We start from the raw sequence: 24847 nt of genomic DNA on the forward strand, positions 1-24847 counted from the left end.
CTCTTTCTTAATGAATTTCAGCTTTTTCACCTAGAATGAACAGCTGAGACTTGATCATGGTGGTAGTAGTGTATGCTGATAAAGATCTAGATAAAGATTGTTAATAAACACTTCTCAAATCACTAAGCTTCAAATACTACTATTCCGTACAAATTCATTCTGCCTAAAAATACTCTAGTATTTTGCCTTTTAATAAAATTCTAGTAAATGAAGTTATTTCTTAAACAGTACACTTGATGGTCTCAAATCTAATATCTGCCACTGAAAGATTTTGTGCAAATTGCTTAAATACCTAAGTCTCAGCTTTCTCGTTTGTAAAACAGAAATAAAACTGCTCCCTCAGTTGGTTATTGTTAAGATTAAAAGAGGGAATGCACTTGAAATAATTTTATAAGCCCTAACAGACTACAGAAAAATACAGTTGTTAGACTGCAATTCAAAGTCCTGTATGATCCCGTTTCCTATTCTTGGGGAATTTTACTTATTTTTGAATAGATTAACACATTCACATGGTTCAAAATTCAAAAGCTGCAAAAGGTTGTACAGTAAAAAGTCTCCCATTCCTTTCTACCAACAACCTAATTCTCCTCTCAGGAAGCAACTTATGTAATCAACTTCATATTTATTTTTGAAGATACATGTGCATTTCCCCCCAATTTTTACATAAATGCTATGGTACTGTTCACTGTTTTACACCTTCTTTTTTCCAATTTAACAACATATCGTGGAGATTGTTTCATATTAAAATAGTATTGAGAGAGCTCCCCCATTCTTTTCACTGGCTGCAAGGAAAGCCATTGAATGGAGGGACCATGATTAATTTAACTGTCTCCCACATTTAGGTTATTTCCGATCTTTTACTGTTATAGCCTTTTGCTCATGTATAAGCATATTTATAAGGTACATCTCTAAAAAAGAATTGCTGGGTCAAAAAGTATACATATTTCAATTTTGAAAAAGATTGGCAGATTGTTCTCCATAGAGGTTTATAGCAATTTATTCTCCTTCCAGCCATAAATGGAGACTTATTTCTCCACACACACTTGTCAATATAATCTCTTGTCAAACATTGTTATTAAATCTCGGTCAATAGGATAGTGAAAAATATCTCCATGTGTGTCTCCATGTGTTTTAATTTACTTTTTCTAATGAGGTTTTGGGTCCTTTTTTGATTGATAGTCTCTCTTTGAATAATAAGAAAATTTAGTTCACTCCCTTTAACTTTCTTCCTCTATATCCCTTTGCACGTGGTATGATCCAGCCACCCTGAGCTACTGGCTATTCCCCAAATGGGCCACGTTTGGGAAAATGCCCATTCCTTCCACCCCACTCACAAAATTGTTTGACAGTCAAGTTCAAAGGCATTTTAATGTTTATGAAATGTTCCTGTATTCCTCTCATAGGACTTAATGCCTCCTTACTCAGGTGCCCAGGGCACATTTTTAGAGCTTCACAATAGCATCATTTCACTCTGTCATGTACATATATCAGCTTCTTAAATTTCAAGACCAAATACTCCATCTTAGCATCCCCTATGACATCTAGCACATTCACTTGATTAATGCGGGATGACAGATGGAATCAGAAATACAGACTGTAAGGTTCTAATTGCATATGTCCTTAAACTTCCAAAACAACATTGTAAATCTAGTGATGGGGATAACAGAATAAAGTGAAGATATGGAGACTTGTTCTTTGGCCTAGAAGTTCATATCATGGCAACAAATGCTGATAAATCCTTCTTCTAAGATTTTTGTTTAATGTTTCTTTGTTTGTTTTAACACTGAAATCCTGGCTGTGACTTACATGACTAAAGAACATAACTAAGATCAAACTATTTTTTTAAAGCAAAGTATTAATGTCCATCCAATAAATCCATGAAAAGGTGATTGACTTCTTTACTAACCAGGGAAATGCAATTTAAAAATCACAAGATACCAAGGCCGGCCCGGTGGCTTAGCAGTTAAGTGCGCGTTCCACTACTGGCGGCCCGGGGTTCGGATCCTGGGCACGCACCGACGCACCGCTTGTCCGGCCATGCTGAGGCCGCGTCCCACATACAGCAACTGGAAGGATGTGCAGCTATGACATAGAACTATCTACTGGAGCTTTGGGGGAAAATAAATAAATAAATAAAATCTTTAAAAAAAAAAAAAAGCATGTTCAATTTACTAAAAAAAAAAAAAGAAAACGTCAAGTGTGGATGTAGGTCAGCTAGAACTCTCATACACTGTGAAGGAAATGTAAACTGGTGCAATCACTTTGCAAAAATGTTTGGAGGAACCAACTAAAGCTACACATATGTCAACCTGTGACCCAGAAATTCTACTCCTAGGTAAATACTTGATAAAAACACACACATTGTTCCCTGAAAGCTATGTACAAGAATGTTCACAGCAGCACTAATCGTAACAGCCTAAAATGGGAAAAACCCAAATGTGTATCAACAGTAGAATGGATAAATTTTGGTATATTCATACAATGGAATTCTAACATCAATGGGAATGAACAAACTACAACTTCACACCAAGATATGAGTGAATCTCACAGACCTAAAGAGTCTATGTGACCCCATTTATGTAAATTACAAAAACAGGCAAAGTTAATCTGATAGTATTACAAATCAGGAGACCCCTTTGGGGTAGGCAAAGGGACTGCGGGCTCTATGAGGAGGCTTCTAAGGAGCTGGTAATATTCTGTCTCTTGATCTGGATGCTGGTTACACAGATGTAATCATCTTATGAACTCATTAAACCACACATTTATGCTTTGTATACTTTTCTGCACGTATGCTATATTTCAATAAAAAGTTTACCTAAAATAAAAGAAAAGCAATAGGCTAAACTTCCAAGGGAGAATATATTCCTTTTAAAATATCTTTCATGAATAAATGTTTTTTAAATATCATGGTGATTATTAGCCACTGGCAAACTCAACTGACTTACACTGTTTGACCCAAGAGCCTATTTCTCCAGAAAGAGATCCCAGAGAAAGCAATTTTTTATTTCTGAAACAACACAGGAGCCGCAAATGGTATTCAGAATTGTTTGATTAAGGAAAAATATGAGGTGACCAGAGGGAATCAGCTATAGCGAATAGGTAAAGATTGCAGAAAAAGATGAAAAGAAACTAAACCTCCTTAAAATGGTACCAAAATAGCAATTATACTTAAATGAGCCTTCTGTTGAGCTACCAAGAAAAAAACTATTTATTCCAAAGCAGATATGTGCCTCAGCACCCAGCTTCCCTCCCAATATTGTTTTAAAACACTACACAACAGACAAAGAAAGAGAGAGTGCCATGGGAGTAGTAATTAATGGCAAATGCAGGTGTCTGAATAAAAGAAAAGCAAAGGATATAAAACCCCAATCCTTCCACCTCATTAGTCTTCTAAAAGTATTCTCATAATACAAAAGCATGCCCTGCTTATGTAGTATATAAATGAATGAGAAACCTATTCAAAATGGTTTTTGTGAATCTTAACCATAGCCCAGATACAAATACTTTAGAGATTAAAAAAAGAAAAAAGGGGCCAGCCCGGTGGCGCAAGCAGTTAAGTGAGGGTGCTCTGCTTCGGCGGCTGGGGTTCGCAGGTTCGGATCCCGGGCGCACACTGAGGCACTGCTTGTTAGGCCATGCTGTGGCGGCGTCCCATATAAAGTAGAGGAAGATGGGCACAGATGTTAGCTCAGGGCCAGTCTTCCTCAAGAAAAAAGGTGAGGATTGGCATCGGATGTTAGCTCAGGACTAGTCCTCCTCACAAAAAAAATAAATAAATAAAGATAAAGAAAAAGAAAAAAAATTGATGGTGCTGAACTAGTCAAGCAGTGCTTCAAATATACGGAAAATGGACAAAATAAAATCAATATATAGTAAACTCAATTATCTGTGCTAACAGAGACAGATTTTTAAAAATCTTTTCTATTTGGCTGTGAAATATAGAAATAGCAGGAACTCCAAGATAATGAACAGACCCAAACACTTACCTCTTCTGAACTTGGCATTGATTCATTAACTTGATCTCAAAAGGACTCAAAAAAAAAAGGCAAAAGGAAAATATCTGAAGTCTAGGCAACCACCAGAGGGAGGGGACTTTGCAGCCTGCTTTCAACTTCCTATTGTAAAAACAGATACCAAAAAGATGATTAAATGAAATTCACAGGTAATCCACCACAGTTCATGTTGGTCAATGTACAAGACTGGTTTTGCATAGAAACATTGCCAACTAGGTAACCCCTCTAGAAAGAAAAAAAAAAAAGATGGGATGCTGTCAAGGTTTTAATTACACCCCTTGATCTCATCTTGTCTGTCTTCAGGCAAAGGTGCTAATAAGTAGTGAAATTTGCAGAAGACAGGTAGGAACAACGAAAACAAGCAAGAAATTTGAATAATAAAACTTTCAAGTCAATTTTTTAAAAATCTGGAACTAATAATTCCTGGCTCATCTAATGATTAAAAAAAAAAAAAATTGTCCTCCCCTTACAGAAGGAAGGATTAGAATTAACCAGTCAAGATCTGAGCCAGGAATGGCATCCAGGGAAAAAAGATCAGAAGTTACCTCCTTTCCCTCAAGAGCAAAGCAGATTTATTAAAGGCACCTATGCTGACCATTCAGCCAAAACCAATCACAGTGTCTAACACTGACCTGGTTAAACAGGTTCAAGGAGAGAATCACCATCTAGCCAAGACTAGCTGAAATGAGCCATGAAATTAGCAACAGGAACAAGAAGATGAGTATTTGCTGAGCAGCTAACAAGGGCTGGCGGTCAGGTTACTACATTCATCAAGAAATGACTAGGAGGTCCCTCTGGAAGAACTCGTGAGTCCACAGAATAAATGAGCAGCTTCAGAAGGGACTAAATAAACAAATGTCTAGACAGGTTCAGAGCTGAGCATTTATTTACTCATTCATCAAGCACTTACCCTGAGTGTTCACAGCACTGTAACCGACAGCCATTATTTTTGTCTGCCCGGCCAACTCCCCCTTCTGGTACCAGCACCTCAATCTTCCTCTTCCCATGGTTCCACAGGGAACAACTGACCCACATCTAACCAGTAACAGCCCTGATAACTCCAGCCCCAGTAACTGGTTCAGGATTAGGGTCATGACCAAAGGCAGGGACAATCAGAGGCAACAAGCATCTGCAGTGCTAATAAAGTTGCTTAGCATATAGGAAATAAGTCTACAGCTGCTAAGAGTTACTCAAGTGGAGAAAGCATGCCTGAGAATGAAGCCAGAAACAGGGCCCTGATGGCATGAGTTAAGCCCCTAGATCCAGCCATGCCTGAAGCTAGCACTACTCTTGGACTTTTTAGCAACTTAAGTCAATAAATTTTCTTTTAAATTGTCCTTAAGCTGGATGGGTTTCTGTTACTTGCAAACAAAATATCCTAATACATCACTACTACCTTATTCCCTTAAACCCCTTTACAGGAATAATTCTTCAGCCAGAGCACCTACTATCAATTATTAAAAAATCAAAAACTATCTTTTGAGGCCAACAGGCACATGAAAAGATGTTCAACATCACTAATCATCAAGGAAATGCAAATCAAAACTGCACTAAGATATCACCTTACACCTGTTAGAATGGCTATAATCACCAAGACAAAAAATAACAAATGTTGGAGACAATGTGAAGAAAAGGGAACACTCATACGCTGCTGGTAGAAATGCAAACTGGTGCAGCCACTAAGGAAAATAGTATGGAGATTTCTCAAAAAATTAAAAATAGAAATACTATATGATCCAGCTATCCCACTACTGGGTGTTTATCCAAAGAACTTGAAACCAACAATTCAAAGAGATTTATGCACCCCTATGTTCATTGCAGCATTATTCACAGTAGCCAAGAAGTGGAAGCAACCCAAGCGCCCATCAACTGATGATTGGATAAAAAAGATGTGGTATATATATACAATGGAATACTACTCAGCCATAAAAAGACAATATCGTCACATTTAAAACAACATGGATGGGCCTTGAGGGTATTATGTCAAGTGAAATAAGTCAGACAGAGAAAGACAAACACCATATGATTTCTCTCATATGTGGAAGATAAACTAACACATCGACAAAGAGAACAGATTAGTGGTTACCAGAGGGGAAGGGTGTTGGGGGGTGGGCATAAGGAGTAAAGGGGCACGTTTATAACATTTACAAATAATAACGTACAACTGAAATTTCACAATGTTATAAACTACTATGACCTCAATAAAATTTTTTAAAAAATGTATCTATGCCAATCGAGATGCTATAACTTTGATCTAAAGCAAAGATTGGCAAACTTTTTTTGTAAAGGACCAGGTAATAAATATTTTAGGCTTTGAGGGCCACGTATGCTCTCTGTTAAAAAAAAAATCTTTTGAAATGGAACATTCTAAGAAATGGATATGAAATGAACTTGCCCTTTCTTATTCCCCGAATCTTAGGAACCCTTTGATGACTGAATTATTTCCTCTCACAAAAGAAAATATGCATCTTGGTGTAATTGATTATTCACACCAGATCCTAAAACCAGATTGTTTGGGCCTTTAGAACACCAAAATCCTGTCTGTTCAGCTCTGTCTTTGCAGGTCCAAGGAGTTCATAGGATGAAGTGAAATTTGAGGGTTTTTCTACTTGCACTCACTTCTTTCTCCCTCCGCCACGGAAAGGAGGAGAACCCAAATGAAGAGCATGTGGGTTTTACAAACCTCCCTCCCTTCTGCCTGGACTTCCCCACAAAACAGAGGCCAGTCATGTGGTCCAACCTCAGCTGCAAAGTGCTGATGTCAGCAGTCACATTCTGTGACTTTGTAACCAGTTTACCATTACAACACCCCATTCTGATCAAAAACACAGACTTGCCATGGCAGTCTCCAAAAGGAATCTGGCCAGTACCCCTTGCCCCTTTTTGCTGATATCTGCCCTGGATAGACAGTAGCACATCCAGTTGAGTTCACATCTGAATGCCTATGCACAAGGACATGGGGGAGGTGGGAGTATGCTAAACCAGCTTCTGAATGGTAGAATTTGCCAGCATAAAATGGTAGAAAAGACAAAGGACTAGAAGTCCAGAGGCACTGGTCCTGGCCCTGGCTTTGCTACAAACTATGTGTGACCTTGGATAAGCCATTTCACCTTTCCAGGTGCCGATTTCCTTATCTTTAACATGTGATGGGTGGAAATGGATCAGTGTTTTTCACTTTGGTTGGTGACTCAGGTAGCAGATGGTGATATCAATTTAATGGATCAGGATCAACACTAAAAACAATATGATTCTAGGGCTGGGACAAGAAATATAGAAGATGAGCCTAGAGCATCCTACAGCGCCAGAAGGTAAGGGTGTGCTCAAAAAATCCACAATGATGGGCTTGTGCTAAAGAGACACAGGAGCCAACTGAAGGAGCTCCTACTGGCCAAAGCTGAAACAATTTGAGCAAGAAAATTAATAAAGTACTACTGGATTATAACCCAAAGTGTAAAATAAATATCCATGAATCCATGCTGATATAAACACTGATTGATTGAATGAACAGATAAATAAATAGAGAAACCTGACAAACATGACCTCAGCCAGGTGATCAAGGTCAACATGAACAATTGATAACTCATGTTCCCCTGATATGATGTGATGAGAATGGCACTTCACCTCTGTGGTCTTCCTCCCAAAAACCCATAACCCTAGTCTAATCATGAGAAAAACATCAGAGAAATCCCAATTGAGGGACATTCTACAAAACACCCGTCCAGTATGCCTCAAAACTGTCAAGGTCATCAAAAACAAGGGAAGCCTGAGAAACCGTGATGGCCAAGAGGAGCCTGAGGAGACATGATGACTAAACATGATGTGGAACCTGGATGCGATCCTGGAATACAAAAGGGACATTAGGTAAAAACTAAGGAAATCTGGACAAAGTATAGACTTTAGGTAATAATAACGTATTAGTATTGGTTCATTAATTGTGACAAATGTACCACACTAACATAAGATGTTAACAATAGGAGAAACAGTGTGGGGCATACGGGGGAACTTTCTATACCATCTTCACAACTTTTCTGTAACTCTAAAACTGTTCTAAAATGAAAAGCTATTTTTGTGTTGGGCGGCGATGAAAACAAACTTTGAGCATTATCAGAGCAGATGATCTCTAACCTTTTCACTAGCATTAAAGGCAACGTAGAAGGAACACTAAAGCCACAGTCAGAAAATCTAGAAGTAAGTCTAGCTCAGCCATTTGCCCCTTGGGTCAGTCACTCACCTTCCCCAAGGTCCTCAGCCTGATTTTCCCCAACTGTGCAACAAGGTTAATACTTGTCCTGCCTACCTCACAGGGCAGTTTTGTTGTGAGAAGCAGAGTATAGTAAAGTGATCTACAAACATGGAAATGCTATACAAAATATGGGGTTTATGATAATCAGAATTCTCTGGTTCTTCTCCAAATCAGAGAGGACTCGGGGCTGGTCAAGACTCAGTCTTTTCCCTACTGAACCACTGCTTACATTTATCAAAGTGGTCCCTGGACCAGCAGCCCCAGCATCACCTGAAAACTTGTCAGAAATGCAGAATATCAGGTCCCACCACAGATCACTAAATCAGAAACTCTGAGGGTAGGGCCCAGCAATCTGTCTTTTAACAAGCCCTGCAGGTCATTCTGGTGCTGCTAAGTTTAGAACTACTGCCCCAGAGAAACTGATACATAACTATGATAACTGTGAGTCCCATTCACATGGGCCACACTCCTCCACCTGGCTCCCCACCCAGTTAGCAATCACGGGGCTCTCATTTCCTCCAGAAGCCCATTCACATCCATCAACACTTGGCTAATTCTCAAACAACTCTTCTGAGAGAGAGGAGGAGAAACTGTAGCATCCACAGGGATGCAGGGAAGTCCATGATGCTAAACCTCAGCACAAGTTAACCAGCTAGAGCAAGACCTGAGTACCTTGCATCCTAGGACATGGTTATTTTGCCCAAGTAATCTGTGAAGTTCTTAGCAATGATGGAAAACCGGAGTACCTCTCGGGACCACACATCGTACATCTTACAGAGACCCAAATTCCAACATTCTGTCCCTCTGGTCCCTGGCATTTGTCAGACAAAGGTGTCTTAATCTGTGGGTCAAAAAAGGCAGATGTCTTACATAAACGTCATCCATATCTATCTACACACACCTATGAAAATAAGACCTTGGATGCCAGAGAACAAAAGAGGCTTCCAGGCCCTTAATCAAAGAACAAATGATGCAGAACTGAAAGTAACAAACTGGAATGCTATTTTGGCTTGTGAGATCAAAGAGTAGAAAAGCAGGACTTTCCAGGCAGGAGTGGATGCATTAGCAGGCTGGCATGAAGAAGTCCACCCAGTCCTTTCTCTGACCCATGTTTAGGCCACAGCTATTATCCTTCTCCTTTCTGACACCTCATTATTGGTATTATTCCTAATGACACACATACGACAAACTTAAAACAACACTGGGCTAGAGAAAGACTGAGTTGAAAACCTAACTAGGGTGAAATTTCACACTGTTGGTGTACATGTATATTTAAAAGGTAAAAGAACCGCTGGTACAAATACAGCATCTCTCTAGAGAGAGGCAGGACCTGCGTGTGCCTTGGGAGACAGGAATGTTACTTCTCAGCACAACTCATAAATAAATCATATACGTAAAAATATATGTCAACACATAATCATTTCTTGATTACCTCCTCTTTCCTTATTCCTTATTCACAATCTTCTGGAAAATATAGCCTCCATCCCATGATTTACTGACAGATAAAAAGATAAACAATACGCCACCACATAGAAAACTCAGCTTGAGTCAAAAAACCAACTAAGAGGGAACCGGCACCAGCCATCCAGTGCCTGTCTGCAGACACTCTGAAAACCTTACATATGCACAGGCCATTTCCATGATGAATCTCAAAGTTTTATGGCAGTTTTTCCTGTCTCCTGTTTTCCTGTCTCTCCACCAATGAACACAGAGGAAGTGCTCCAGTAATATGACATGCAATTTTTGTATCTGACTACTAGTCAAACTGATTAAAGCATATTCTCTAGCTCAAAACTATTTTGTGGCTCTCCAGTTGCCAGAGAATGGAGCAGCCATGCACCGCTCTCAAGCTCCCATGAATCTCAACCCTTCAGCTACATCAGATAACCCTCTTTGTACCTTTGCTCATCACTCGCCTCTGCCTGAATTGTCTTGACCTACAAAATCTCACCACATTTCAAGGTCCTGCTCTATTAATGTCCCTCCCAGGAGCTCTCTCCTGGTTTATTCTTTGGAATTACCTTCCTCCATTCACTGGCAATCATGGAAATAATACCCACCCCATAGTGTGGTTATGAGAATTAAATCAGGAGATGTTCTTTCAAAAAATACTAAGAATAGTGCCTCACTTTTCGTAGACAACTCATAAAAGAAAGCTACTATTATTATCATCATTATATGGTCCTCCTACCTTTGTGACTAATTACCCTTCCCCTACCTACCTCTTGGCTGGCATTCTCCAAGGTACTACATGCAGCCCCCTTTGTCTCCTGGAACCTGCCCAAAAGGTTGTATGGGTTGGACCTCCCTTGGAAACCTTCTCAACTGCCATAATTTCAATTAGACTGCTGACTCCCAGAAGTGATCACCAGCTTTGCCCTCTCTTCTGAGTTGCCTGTTGGACACCTCCACACTCACATCACCCAGACATTTCAAATTCTGCATGTTCAAAACCCAAAGCATTCTTTTTCCCTAAGATCTATTCATGTTTCCATTTTCCCCTCAAGTAGTCAATGGCACCTTAAATAACACCAACAGTCCCCTAGGTCTGAAACTCTGGAGTTATATTTTGTTTGTTTTATATATTCATTTCAGAATAAGTAATACATTCACTTGGAACAAAATTCAGAGGGGACAATTTAAATCTCACACCTGTCCTTCTGCCGCCCAATCTTCCTTCCTTGGGGAATCTAATGTTACCAGCTTCTCATGTATCCTTCAAGAGATATTTTATATTTATGACACACAGTGGGTTCTAGTAAGTGTTTATCAAACCAGCTCTCTAGAAAAACAAAAACAAAAACAGAAGCCCTGATTTGTTGCCTTTGCTGATTTCTGTGGTATAAATACTCCCACCATGACCAATTTCAAACTACCAACTCCAAGACATTGACTAAGGAGATGATGCACCCAGTGGTTCTCTCAAGCCAGTATGAGCTGGCTTCAGGCCACCAGCCATATCTGTGTGTGCACAGGCATAAATATGTACACATTTATGTATAGACATATAAAATATATATTATATTTGGATATACTTTACTCAAATGGAAGCATACCATACATACATTGGTATATATGGTATGTTTGCCACAAACCTATGTATTCTACATCCTGTTTTTTTTTAACTTAATAATAAATCTCAGAGACTATTCCAAATCAGTAGATGTAGAGCAGTCTCATTTTTAACTGCTCCATTATTTATTAACCAATCCCTACTGATGGACAATTAGGTTATCTGCAATCTTTTATTTATTCAAACAATGCTGCAATAAATAACTTTGCACACATATCATTGTCTACATTTGCATATCTGTAGGATAAAATTCATAGAATTGTGACTGCTAGTTCAAAGAGTGCATGCATTTGCAATTTTGATAGATACTGCCAATGCCTCTACACAGACCTTGGATCAATGTACACTTCCATCCACCATGTATGAATACCTGTTTCCTCAAATCTTTGCCAATAATATTTTCACATTTTGTTATATTTGCCAATCTGACAGGCGAAAAATATCATCTCACTAAAGTTTTAAATTGCATTTCTCTTTTTATGAGTGAGATTAAAGTTTTCATATATTTAAGAGTCATTTGTATGCCATTTTGTAAACTCTATGTTCATATTCTTTGCCTTTAGAGTAACTGGACTTTCTCTTATTGATTTGTTGAAGTTCTTCATATATTGATGAAATTACATTGTTCTGACATGAATTGCAATTGTTTTTCTAAATTTATTGACTGCCTTCAACACAGTTAAAAAATTTTGGCCCTGCAAAAATTATATGTAGTCAAATGAATCAATCTTTTATTTTATAGCTTCTGGATTTTGTGTCATATCTAGAAAGGATTTTCCATCCCTATTATTATTTAAATGGTATTCTTTTTTCCCATCTGTTTTAATGTTAAAGTTTTGATCCATGTGTAATTTATTTTAGTGGAAGGTGTGATGTAAGGCTCCAACTTTATCTTTTAACCTGACTGTACCAACATCATTTATTATCTCCCACAGAATCATCTTTGCCTTCTCTCTCAACACCGTCCCCCAACTCCTAGTTCCTAGGGACTGTCATTCAAACTTTCCAGTATTTCTGTGTTGTCTTTCCTTTCTTCTCCTACTGTGACCACCTGGTTCAGGTTTCATCACCTCATGCCTATTCTCCCAACCTCTGACTTTCTCTACCACCACTAGAACATCTTCTCTAAGAAAGCTCCCATCATATCACCTCCTTGTTCACTGTCTACAGAATAAAGTCCAAACCCTTACTATGGGATTCAGGACCCAGCCAGGCCCCAACCTTTCTCTCCACCCCCATATCCTGTCACTTTTCCCATTAAAACAGTCCTTCTCATCAAACTGGAGGGTCCTTCATTGCTTAAAATGCTGTGCCTTGGCTCATCCTCAGTTCTCTGCCTGGAACGCCCTTTCCACCCGGCCCTCCATTCTCTTCTTCATCTCAATCCTTGTGTCCTTCAAGGCCTGGCTCAAACGCCCACTTCTCTCTGCAAGAGTGTCTCTCACCGCTCTTTCCGGGCTCCTACAGCACTCCAGTACCTTGTTTATAACAAGTATCACACCCTTTCTTGTCCCTCACAATTGTATTTTTATATCTGTATCCCCAGCTGCAGAGAATGTTCCTTGAGAGCAGGGGCTGTGGCCAATTAACTTTTACACGTTCTCTGCTTCTATGTAGCCCCTTATACACACTAAATTGAGGTTTTTTTGGTTTTTTTTTTGTGAGGAGATCAGCCCTGTGCTAACATCTGCCAATCCTCCTCTTTTTTTGCTGAGGAAGACTGGCCCTGTGCTAACATCCAATGCCAATCCTCCTCTTTTTTTGCTGAGGAAGATTGGCCCTGGTCTAACATCCGTGCCCATCTTCCTCCACTTTATATGGGACGCAGCCACAGCATGGCTTGCCAAGCAGTGCGCAGTGCGTCGGTGCGCACCCGGGATCCGAACCGGCGAACCTCGGGCCGCTGCAGTGGAGCGCGCGCACTTAACCGCTTGCGCCACTGGGCCGGCCCCCATGTTAAATTGTTTTTAATAAAATGAAAATGCCTTAGCCCAGCAGTTCTCAAACTTTACTGTGCATCAGAATCACCTGAAGGGATTGTAAAACCACAGATGGCTGGGCCCCACCCTCAGAGTTTCTGATTCAGTAGGTCTAGAGTTCGGCCCAAGAATTTGCATTTCAAACAAGTTCCCAAGTGATAGTGATACAGCAACTCCTGAAACCACACTTTGAAAACCATTGCCTCAGACCATGCCTCAAACCTCAAATTGAAAGCCTTTAGAAACTGGGACACAGTCCATCCAAAAATCTCATGGAGGAGGAAACCCTCTGGAGCTAGGTGTCATTTAGATATGTGTAGATTTCATCTTGTCCACCCAGTTCAGCCTGAAAAGGCAGTGACTGGCCCAAGATCACAAAGGTAAAGGAACCACTGGGACTGGATCCATCCTCTGCTTCTCTGACTCCTGGTCCAGTGCTCTCCACCACCCTGAGGGGCCCTCGGGTCAAGGGCCTGGCAGTAGAGGCAGAATGCCCAGACTGCACCCCAACTCTGCCACCTGTTCCTTTTGTGACCGTGAGTAAACTACTTAAGCCTCTCTAGGATTGTGACACTCAGGGATTCTTTAAGTGGAAGCAATAGAAACCAATTTGTCATATGATACCAAAGAAAATATATTGAAAACATATCAGTTTAAGGAACTAAGAGGAGACTGGAGAGGCAAGCACAGCACAGCTTCATGGGACCAGAGCCAGACCACAACAATGTGTCATGGACAGGAATGGTCTGGTCAGGACACACCTCGGCAACACAATCTCCATGACCCTTAGCATTGGACCCAGAGTCCTGCAAGAGGCATCTGGCTGGCCTGGCTCACTGGGCCAACCAGGGCTGAGGAGAATGGGGCCCCTTGTTGTGGTCCTAGCAGACTATATCCAAAAGCAAGAAGTGACTCCTCAAATGGAAATCAGGAAGAGTAAATGGATACTGGACAACCAAAGAGCAAGTAATTGCTCCCAAGTCTCTGTTTGGTCATTGACAAACTGGAATGACGAAAGCCACCTCATAAGTTACTGGAAGATCTAAGTAAAGCACTTAGCCTGGCACAGAATAAGTTATTGGCTGCCACTGCTATTATTACTGTTCTTTGTAATTCTCATCACCACCTTTAAAGACAGGATGGTTCCCCATCCCTAATGACTCCAACAAGCTCCAAAGGACACCTAGTTAATTCTATATACACTAGAAATTTGCTTGAAGCAGCCCTGAACCTGTGAGAAAAATCCATGTGTCTTCCTTATATTCTTTGAGGCCTTCAATACCCCTAACTCACTTCATCTCAGATGCTAGACAATTGAGCTACACTAGAATTGGAGCCAGCTCGTTATTTTTAGCTACTTTCATGGCTATGTTGGAGAACAGGTTGTTAGATCTCATTCAGTTTCAGTTTCAGCTACAAAGGTGGTAAAAACTCCACTGTGGATTCAATTCTAGTAGCAAATAAACAAACCTGAGTGTAGCATCACAGAGAGCAATTCAATAAACCCCTCCTCCTACTCAGTTCCACCTGGCCTCCTGCAATCAGCAGAAAGACACAAAAAGGCAGGACTTCGATGGGGTCATCCTCCTCTGAGGATTCCCTAGCCATGTTCTCTTTCCTCCTCCTTCTTCAGACCATCAGCAGCCTGAATCATGATCTACAAGCAGATGGAACTTTTCTCTCCAAGGTCCCAATTAAAATTCAGACTCATTCCCTTTGAGCCACATATCCCCACTGTAATTAACAAGTTCTCTGTGACTGCTTAATACCTACGTCCCCTTCTAAACTGCAAGCTCCCTGAAGGAAGGTTCCACATCTGTCTAATCCATCAACACATCCCCTGTACAGTCTGGTGCCTGGCATGTAGCATGTGCTCAATAAATACTAAATGTATGAACAAAAACATACTGCATGCTTTCATTCTAAGGAGGCATTTACTTCAAGTTTAATAATGTTCATGAGATTAAAAAATATATTATTTACCTTTTGCTTCTAAACATTTCAGATCACTGCTCACCACAAATGATTTGGGGAAGATTTGTTTTATAAAACTTAAACCGTAACTTTAAATTTCTCGTATTACCACATTTGATACCAAGATAGAACACAAGTATGGGAATCTTGACTAGTAGTACATTTTAATACATAAGTGGAGATATGTTATATTGAGAAAAGTGTTTGACCCACATAACATTTAAAAAACAAACATTTTAATATTTTAGCTGTAGAGAGTAAACAAAACAACAAACTTGATTTTATACTGACAGTCGCAGATCCTCTGATGATCTCTTGTTGGGCTGCTCATGGCAATTCGATTCTGTGCTGCTTTATATTCAAGCTATTTTTCAATTTAGGTCTCACGATCTCAGAAATCACAGATGAGAAAGAACATCCTCTAGGGTCATTCGTCTAGCCCACACCCCCTCAGAGAACTGGGTTTATTACCTCACTAATACCTCGTGAGTAAACACAGACATCTAGACAGTGACATAAAGTTCATCTAAAGAAATTTTATACAAAAGCAATTTGCTTCTCAGCTTTAAATCTGTACATTATTATTATTAGCATTAAAGAATCATATTCCATTCATATTCCCGGGATCTTGGGAAGTCCAGAAACAATCATATTCTGGCTCCAAACGAAGAGATTTAGGCAGAGTGATTATAAAGAAAGTCCAGGAAAAATTTAATTTCAGGGTATAAACTATGTGACTAAGAACAAGAAATTACCACTGCATTTTCTATATTTTTCCAAGATGAAGGAAATATTTCATCAACTTCAAAACAAAAGAATCAGATAAATAACTAAAGGAGCAATTGTTCTAGCCCCTCAGGCTGCTATTCCATTTATTAGAAAAGAATTTTTAAATTTTCACATAAATGAAGCCCAGGATTAACACTGGAAAGCTTCAGTTGCCTGCTATAAGCTTCTATCAAGAATCATCTTTGAACAAATCAATATTTCCCAATCTTTTCACACAAGAGGAATCCTTTATGAAAAATATTTTACTCCAGACTTTAAAAAAATTCACGTCTTCAATTTTTTTTAACTTATTACAAAAAGTTTCAAACATATACAAAAGTATACAGCAGCATCATCCAACAAAAATATAATATGAGCCATACATGTAATTTTAATTTAAGTAGCCAATTAAAAAGATTAAAAGGAAACAGGTGAAATTTATTTTAATTATATATCATAATATATCCAAAATATTATCATTTCAACATATAAATGAAAAAATTAGAGATAATTTTACGTTCTTTTTCATACTAACTCTTTGAAACTCAGTGTGTATTTCACACTTACATACATCTCAATAAAGATTAGCCACATTTCAAGTGCTCAACAGCCACACGTGGCCAATGGCTGCCCCAATGGACAGCAGATACAGAGAACAGCATTAAAAACCCCAAGAACTCATCACTCAGCTTCAGTAATCATTAACTCACGGACGGCCTTGTACCCTCTATACTCCCTCCCCACCCCTAGATTATTTTGAAGCAGAGCCTAAAAATTATAGGATTTCATCCATGTCCAAATTTCCTTGATTATCTCATAATTTTTTTAACAGTTCATTTGTTCCAACTGGAATCTAAACAATCAGCTATGAGGATCTCTTCTTAATGACAACAACTTTTGATGACACCCACTTAAGAGTTATACTTTCAGGGCCGGCCCCATGGCTTAGCAGTTAAGTGCACGAGCTCCTCGACTGGCGGCCCAGGTTCGGATCCGGGCGCACACCGACGCACCACCTCTCCGGCCATGCTGAGGCCGCATCCCACATACAGCAACTAGAAGGATGTGCAACTAGGACATGCAACCATCTACTGGGGCTTTGGGGGCAAAAAAAGGAGGAGGATTAGCAATAGATGTTAGCTTAGAGCCAGTCTTCCTCAGTAAAGAGAGGAGGATTAGCATGGATGTTAGCTCAAGGCTGATCTTCCTCACCAAAAAAAAAAAAAAAAAAAAAAAGTTATACTTTCAGTAAAATGCTTTATTCATTCAGATGTTTGCAACACATCTAACTTGTGTCAGGCACTGTTCTAGCCCCAAAACACAACAATGAACAAGAGTCAAAGGCACCTCCCGTTTAGTTCCTGATTGCACGTTTGGATCGCTGGGGGAAGCCTTAAAAAACAATACCAGTTCCATCAACTGGCAAATGGATAAAGAAAATGTGGCACCTAGACACAATGGGGTGTTATTAGGCAATAAAAAGCAGTGAAGTACTGATTCATGCGACGACAGAGATGAACCCTGAATATAACACGCTAAATGAAAGAAGCCAGACACAAAAGACCACATACTGTATTATTCTTCTTATATGAAATGTCCAGAACAGGTAAATCTATACAGACATAAAATAGATTAGTAGTTTCAGGGGTGAGAGGGGAGACTGCTAACGGGTGCAGATTTCTTTTGGGGGTAATGAAATGTTCTAAAATTAATTATGGTGATGGCTGCACAACTGTGAATATACTAAAAACCACTGAACTGTATACTTTAAATGAGTGAATTGTATGAAATGTGAATTATATCTCAATAAAGCTGTTATAAAAAAAGAAGTAACTGGATAAAGTATGTTACATCCACACAATGGAATACTATCCCACTATAATATAGAATGAGAAAACTCTTTAAAAAAAAAATTCCCATGACCAGGCCTCCTGGGTAATTCCCAGGTGACTATGGGTGAGGAGGAAAAGATTATGAGGCCAGAGCACACCATGCATGGCCCTGGGATACAGGCGGGGTACTGAATTTAGTTCAATGTGACTGGAACACACAGAGCACAGTGATGAGTGATGACCCATGAGCTGGAGCTAGTTCACAGGGGATCTAGTAAATTAGGTTAAAAAGGAGAAATATTCACTGATCAATAAAATATTGACAAAAATTTAAATTCCATAACAGCTTTAATACATTTTTAATAACATTTCCATATATATGAAAAAATAGTGCATATAAGATGCAAGATATTTATTCTACAGACAATGTTTGCTTTGTGTATGGGATGGAGACCTCCTTGCAACATCTCCAAGATACAAACAGCCAGCATAGGTGCTTCCCGTGGATTTCAATAAGTGGGATTTCTATTGCTTCATCATAAACTGATGAAGGCATCACAGTATTGTGGGTCAAAAAGTAGGAAACAAAACATCACATTCGAATTACTTTTTTCACAGAATATTCTAACAGAATATAACCAAATATAATTGTTTCATATTCTCTTTTTAACTGAGCACCTACTATGGATGGGATACCACACTTAGTGACGTGAGGGACAGAACCATGAGGAATGCAGACTAGCCCTGCCTTCAAGGCATTTACAATCTAGTAAGGGAGGCAATACATCTGAATAAACAAGGCCGGGAGGCACTAGGGTGGGGAAATGTGGGCAGCGGGGAGTGGGATATGAAAGATACAAAGCGCTAAAAGAAAGAAAGAAACCACCATACTCAATAGTCAGAAACTGAACTGGGGACTCTCACTTTTTTAATAAATGGTGTGGAAGACTGAGTTCAGAGAGATTATTCTGACAGAAGAGGCTTATGAGTCCAGCCTTGAAAGACTTGGGTTTTCACAGGGAGAGACAACAAAAGAGCTCTCTAGGCAACAGGAGTGTATGGGCAAAGGCAAAATGCTCTGTTGTTGAATCAAGTTCAGGCTGCCGGTGCACAGGGTTGGGGAGCGATGGGGTGAAGGCGGACACTGAGCCCAGGCTGCCGGATCCTGACTTCAGGCTGAGTCTACACTTACACGAGTAGAGAAAGGACCTGGGGCTTGCATCTCAGCTCCACCTTGTAAGAGTTAGAAAGTAGTTTTGAACTTAACTTTTCCTAGCTTCATCTGGAGATTGGGGGTACAATAACAGTGCCTGCTTCGGTGCTGCTGAGGATTAAACGCAGTAATTCATATACCGCACTTATGACAGCACCTGGCACAGAAAGTTCAGCAGCTACTGCTGCTATCAATATTATTAACTATATAAGCCACTCAAGAATTTTTCGCAATATAATGTCAGGACTTAAAGAATTTACCTATGATATGAAGGCGAGATTGAGGAAGGAAAATCCGCCTGTAAGCAATGTAAGGACAGAGTGCAGAAGTCCCTAAGACCCTGAACTAAGATGGTGCAGGGGCAATAGGAAGGGATCAATGTGAAAGGCAGTGAGGAGGAGATAAGAGTTGGGGTGAGCATAAACGTGGTCTCAACAGCAGTGACTGGGAAGTCAAGAAGGAAGTTTCCAGAGGACAGGGCTAGAGGCTGATGAATAAGATGGAGACAGGAAAGGGATTCACAGGGAACTATAAACAACTCTCAATTATGCATGGAAGGCTCTTTCAACTTAGCTTCGTCTTCCTTAGTGTCCCACACTCCCATCTCTTCTGGGGCATTCTAGGTTGGACAGCTCTCCAGCCCTTCCTGGAGTGCTCCTCAAGTGGAATTAACAATTAAGAAAATATAGTACTGCCAAGAGGGCCATTATAAATAAAATTGGTGATTATCCAGACCTTCATGCAGTTATACGACCCTTATAACGGGAAGTAGAAGAAAAAAAGGGATCGCTAATTCCTTCCTATCCCCTATCTTGCCACTAGCCCTTTAGGTGGTAACCATGACACTCTTATCAACTTCTCCTTGCCCTCCGTTTCTTCTTTTTTTTTTTTCCTTGAGGAAGATCAGCCCTGAGCTAACATCCATGCCAATCCTCCTCTTTTTGCTGAGGAAGACGGGCTCTGAGCTAACATCTATTGCCAGTCCTCCTCCCTTTTTTTTTCCCCCCAAAGCCCCAGTAGATAGTTGTATGTCATAGCTGCACACCCATCTAGTTGCTGTATGTGGGTCGCCGCCTCAGCACGGCCGGAAAAGCAGTGCGTCAGTGTGCGCCCAGGATCAGAACTGGGCCGCCATGGGGCGGGCCCCTTGCCCTCGGTTTCACTACAACAGTACAAAGAATTGAAATATAGTGATTTTAGTAAAGGTTGTTGCAGAAGCTTTTGGACTTAGTAGTTGTTTCTTAGTCTCCATTCTACATATGGGAACAGAGAAACTAGCTGGCTTTCCAGTACTTTCCTTAAGAGGCATAAAGCATTACTGTGTTCAGAGTTCATTTACCACAGTGGGTAAAACCCATCAGATTTCTCTTTAGATTTAGGTGAAACTAAATTTAAATTTAGGTGAAAGGAGAATTTCCTTTCCTTCTTTATTAAAAATCTCCCGTCTGCTAGGCCCACAAACCATAACCTCAACCACAAAAATCGATGGCAATAAGAGTCCAATTCAGAAAATAATAGACTAGACACATGATATTGGCAGTGGAAAGTTTATAGCCCAACCTCAGATAGTTTTAACATATTGTATCATTGGACTCTATCATAATGAGTTAACATCTAATTAAATAGTGGGAGCAGGAGACATTTTGGTGTAGTGAAGGAGGCTAAAGATTTAGAGTTAGAGAAACTATTAATGAAATCTAGCTGAGCAATCTACTATTGACCTTGGGCAAGTTCCTGAACCCAGGCTGCAATTTCTTCATCTGTAAAATGGAGATAACCTCAGAACACTGCCTCTCCAGTTTGCGAAGATTAAATGAGATAATACAATCTATGGCAGCCTGGTAGTATCTGGGCTACAACATAACTATTAGCTATTATTGAAACTATATCTCAACAATGATAAAGCAACAAAACTTCTTTTGGCTAAGCAATAGCTTTTGTTACAAATAAAGCTAAATGTCTATTGGCTGTAATGGTGGAAACCACATTTTAGTTTCTTGGAAGCTGCCCAGCACAATAGAGAGAAAATGGGCTGGAATTCTAGCTCTGCCAGGATAATCTTGGGAAAACAGATTAACCTGCTGGAGCCTCAATTTCCCATGTGGTCAGAAACACCCAGCTAAGAAGACTACTGTAATGTTTAATAAGATAATCTATACAAAGTTCCTAGTACATATCCAGTTCTTTGTAGGTGCTCAATCAATAGTAGTTATTGGTATTTGTTAATTTTCCCAATAGAAAAAAAAGGATAAATAAACATGAAAATCAAAAACAGCTATGAAATCACCATTCCTCATATTTTACAGAGAAGTATTCATGATTCATTCCATAAATATTTATCCCGCACCTACTGTGTGTCAAGCACTATTGATGACATTGGAGATGGAGTGAAGAACAAGACAAATAAGATCTCTGCTTTTCTGGAACTTCCATTCTAGTGGAGGAAGGGAGATAGTAAACAGCCCAAGGAGATGATTTCAAAGAGAGATGAGTGCTTCGAGGAACACCAAACAGGGTGGTGTGCCAACAAGTTGGTGGAGAGGATGGTCATTTAGCTTGGGTGCATTTCAGCCCAGGCCTGCCTGGCTGGTCTCCTTTGGCCAGAAGGGGGCCCTCACCTTGTATGATGCTTAGGGTAGAGTGTGGATGATCAGAAGTCAGACCTACACTGTTACCCGTCTGTGGAAGGATTTCTTTTGCAGCTGCAGCTTAAAATATTTCTAAATGCCCCCATCCCAGGACTCAAACTCTAAGGGTTAGTACATCTGGGGGACCTCAGATGCACCGCAGCGCAGTTCCTAGACACATCGAAAGCGACAACTTCACAGCCCCCTCAGCTCAGAGTCCCGACTAAGGAGACTGGTAGTCTATGAGACGGAAAAGGGAGAGTACAAGTGTGCACAGGGTGGCTGGCAAGTTGTATTACCAAAGGAGGGCGGCGCGCCCCGGCTTCAGAAATATCTGGACGATCTACAAGAATGCCCATCAGGGACTCTAGAGGCTGCACACGCTTTCCAGGGCGCTGGGAAGCCCAAAGGGGCGAGGATCCTCAGCCCCCAGACGGGGCACCGGAGAGCGAAGCAGACCGAGCGAGGGGAGGCGGGCGAGCCGGGGGCCTCCAAGACCAGCGTCGTCCGGGTCCCCCCAGGCGCGCCCCATCCCGCGGATGTGGTAAAGCATGGCGCTCGGCCCAGTTAAACAGGTTTGCTGTGCCTCCGGCCCCGGTGCCCAGGACAGCCCCTCGGCGCCGCGTCCTCCCGCGCCCCGACCTAGGTCCCCGTGCTAGGCGCCTTCTCGCCGTCGATCCCGGCCAAACTGTCCCTCTGAAGACGGAGCTCTAGCGTGGGCAGCACTCGGGCCCTACCCCCGGAAGGCTGGCGCCGGCAACGAGGGCGATCTCCCGGCTCGGGGCTGCCCCATGGGCCGGTTCTTCCCCGGGCGACAGGAGGCAGACTCCGGTCCTGCGGGGACTGGTGGTGCCTCCCGAAACCGCAGCCCTTCCGAAAGCGCGCCGCCGCCGGGCCCCCACCACACCCCAGCACCAATCTGACGGGCGTCCCGGCGCTTACCTGCGCGCTCTGCCTCCGGGCACGCCGCCTAGTTCCCCAGTGCCGGGCTCCGAGGTTCGTCCACAGACCCAGGAGAAGGCAAACCAGGCTTCTCTGGTCCCCTTGCAACGCGCAGCTGACAGTTCCCGCACTAGCCGCCGGAGACGTGGCGGGGATGGCCACTCGCGGACGGACGGCGGGGCCGGGGCTCGCGCCGCGTACTGGCCGCCTCGCGCTCGGGTCCCCTTGCCGGGTCCGGCTCGCCGCCGCTGCGACCGCGCGACCAGTTCCCAGCACTTTGCCCAGAACTTCGCGCGCGCAGCCTGGCGATTAGCCGGAGGAGGGGAGGGGAGCGAGGGGCGGGAGCGAGGAGGAGGGGCCTGCTCCCGTCCCCGGGCGGGAGCCACACAGGGAGGGCGGGAGGGCGGCGGAGTGACCCACACTCCCACCAATCAGGAGTCGTCCCAGAGGAAGGAGGTGGGGCGATGCACTTGGCAGACGCGGGCGGATTCCATGACGCAGTCAGGGGTGTTGGCACCCCGGGTTCCCGGCAGGTGGGAAGGGCGGAGGGAGGTGAGAGCTGCGGCGGGGCCCGGGAAGCAGGTCTCGGCGGCCCACCGCGCTGTTTGCGCGCCGTAGGCGCTCAATAAATGTTTGTCGAATGGCGTTTCCGGACCACGGAAGAAGGGAGAATGAGGCCGGCGCGGGAAGGGCTTGTTTAAGGAGAAGGTTCCAGGGGACACATGTGGTCGAACAGGCAAAGAGAACTCGACCTCTTGAGGAAGTCAGGCCGAGGCAAAGGGATCGAGAACGGACAAAATAAGTGGCGAAGGGAGGATTGCAGACACAGGATGACAAAGGACAGACTCGGCGTGGGACCCCGGCCCGAGATTGTGGCCCTGACGTCCAGAGACAGTGATGCAGATTCTTGCCGGGGTCCCAGGAGAAGACCTGAGGGGAGTGTGGTGGTTTTGTTCTATGTAGTTCATGAGCAAGGGGGAAGGGAGAGAAAGCCTGATAGTTACAATTAAAATGCAGGAGCTGCTTGTTGGACGGGAAAGTCTACCCGACTTGACTGCCCACCCGCTCCTCGGCCTCCTGTGGTCCTAGCGTGAATGCAAGCCACTGATCACCTGGGATCAGTTTGGAGACTGCAAATGTGTCGCGTGCTGCAGGTGGCAGTGTGGGAAGGAAAATAACATTTACTGAGCGCCTACTGTGTGGGCCCGGAGCAGTTGTGGGCATGCAGCTGTGATAATGGCACACCAGGTTCCTGCTCTCATGCAGATTACATTTTAGTGAGGAGACAGACCATAAACAAAGAAGAACATATGCAAATATAAACGAGAAAATGCTGATCAACTGTGAGCACTAATTGCTAAGAAGAGCTTTCAAAAGTGGTTACGGGTGTGACAGAGAGCTGCAAAGCCCCCGGGCCTCTGGGCGGAGGTGGCTTTTACGCAGATTCCTGAACTCGAGAAAGGAGGTACCACACCCCAGTCACGGCAAGAACGTTCCAGGCAAAGGGAACGGCCAATGCAATGTATTTCTCCTCCCTGAAGACCCATTTAACCTACCTCACCGCGCTAGACAACGAGTGCGGCTCCCTAGTCTCGGTGCCTGGTGCAGAGTAGAGGCTCCAGAATGTTAAATTCCAGTGCCACGCCCCACCTGCGGCACTTGACGCATTTCCAGTCTCCCAACTGACCCCCAGTTAAGGTTTCTGAGGCTCTTGCCGGAGCCACGTTATTCACATTTCATTCATCGCGCTCAGTTCTCCGCTTTCTGGAACCATCCGTCGCGGAATGTCTGGGACTGTCTGTTTTGGATCTGGCAGGCGGCGAGCGCGGGCGGGAGGATCCCCACGAGCTGCAGAAGGAACCCACCGTGACGCTGCCCGCGTCGGCACTCGGAGAACCGTATTGGAGAAGGTTTAAAATCGCACGGCTCGGAGGTTCTTAAATCACGCCCCCGCACCGACGAACGCCGGGTGAGTGAACGTGTCTGGCAGGCGCCGGGACCATTCACTCCGAATTCAAGGAGGCACTCACGCCCAGCCCCGACTGCCAGAGCAGCTCAGACTTTGTTTGCCCAGCCCTTCCTCCATTTCTCAGTAATTCCTGTCTGAGATAGAAGCGCGCTCTTTCCTCCCCCTCCTCCTCCAAGCTCTTTTATATCTCTTTTTCTTTTCCTCTCTCTACCTC

General features: G+C 42.5%; 1 protein-coding gene across 3 annotated transcripts in view; it reads right to left on the bottom strand.

The window, feature by feature from the left end:
- The window catches only part of OSBPL3 (oxysterol binding protein like 3), a 202841-nt gene extending 178560 nt beyond the window's left edge, over window positions 1-24281 (bottom strand). Inside the window, exon 1 of one of the 3 annotated variants that reach the window (XM_058527308.1) lies at window positions 24221-24281. The gene's annotated coding sequence lies outside the window, so the exon portion shown is untranslated. Of the gene's footprint in view, window positions 1-22664; window positions 22883-24220 lie in introns of those variants that run through there. The other 2 variants (XM_058527305.1, XM_058527312.1) reach the window with 2 other exon arrangements.
- Between the last annotated feature and the right edge of the window lie 566 nt (window positions 24282-24847).

This window comes from Diceros bicornis, chromosome 3, assembly GCF_020826845.1.
Source record: "Diceros bicornis minor isolate mBicDic1 chromosome 3, mDicBic1.mat.cur, whole genome shotgun sequence".
NCBI lineage: Eukaryota > Metazoa > Chordata > Mammalia > Perissodactyla > Rhinocerotidae > Diceros > Diceros bicornis.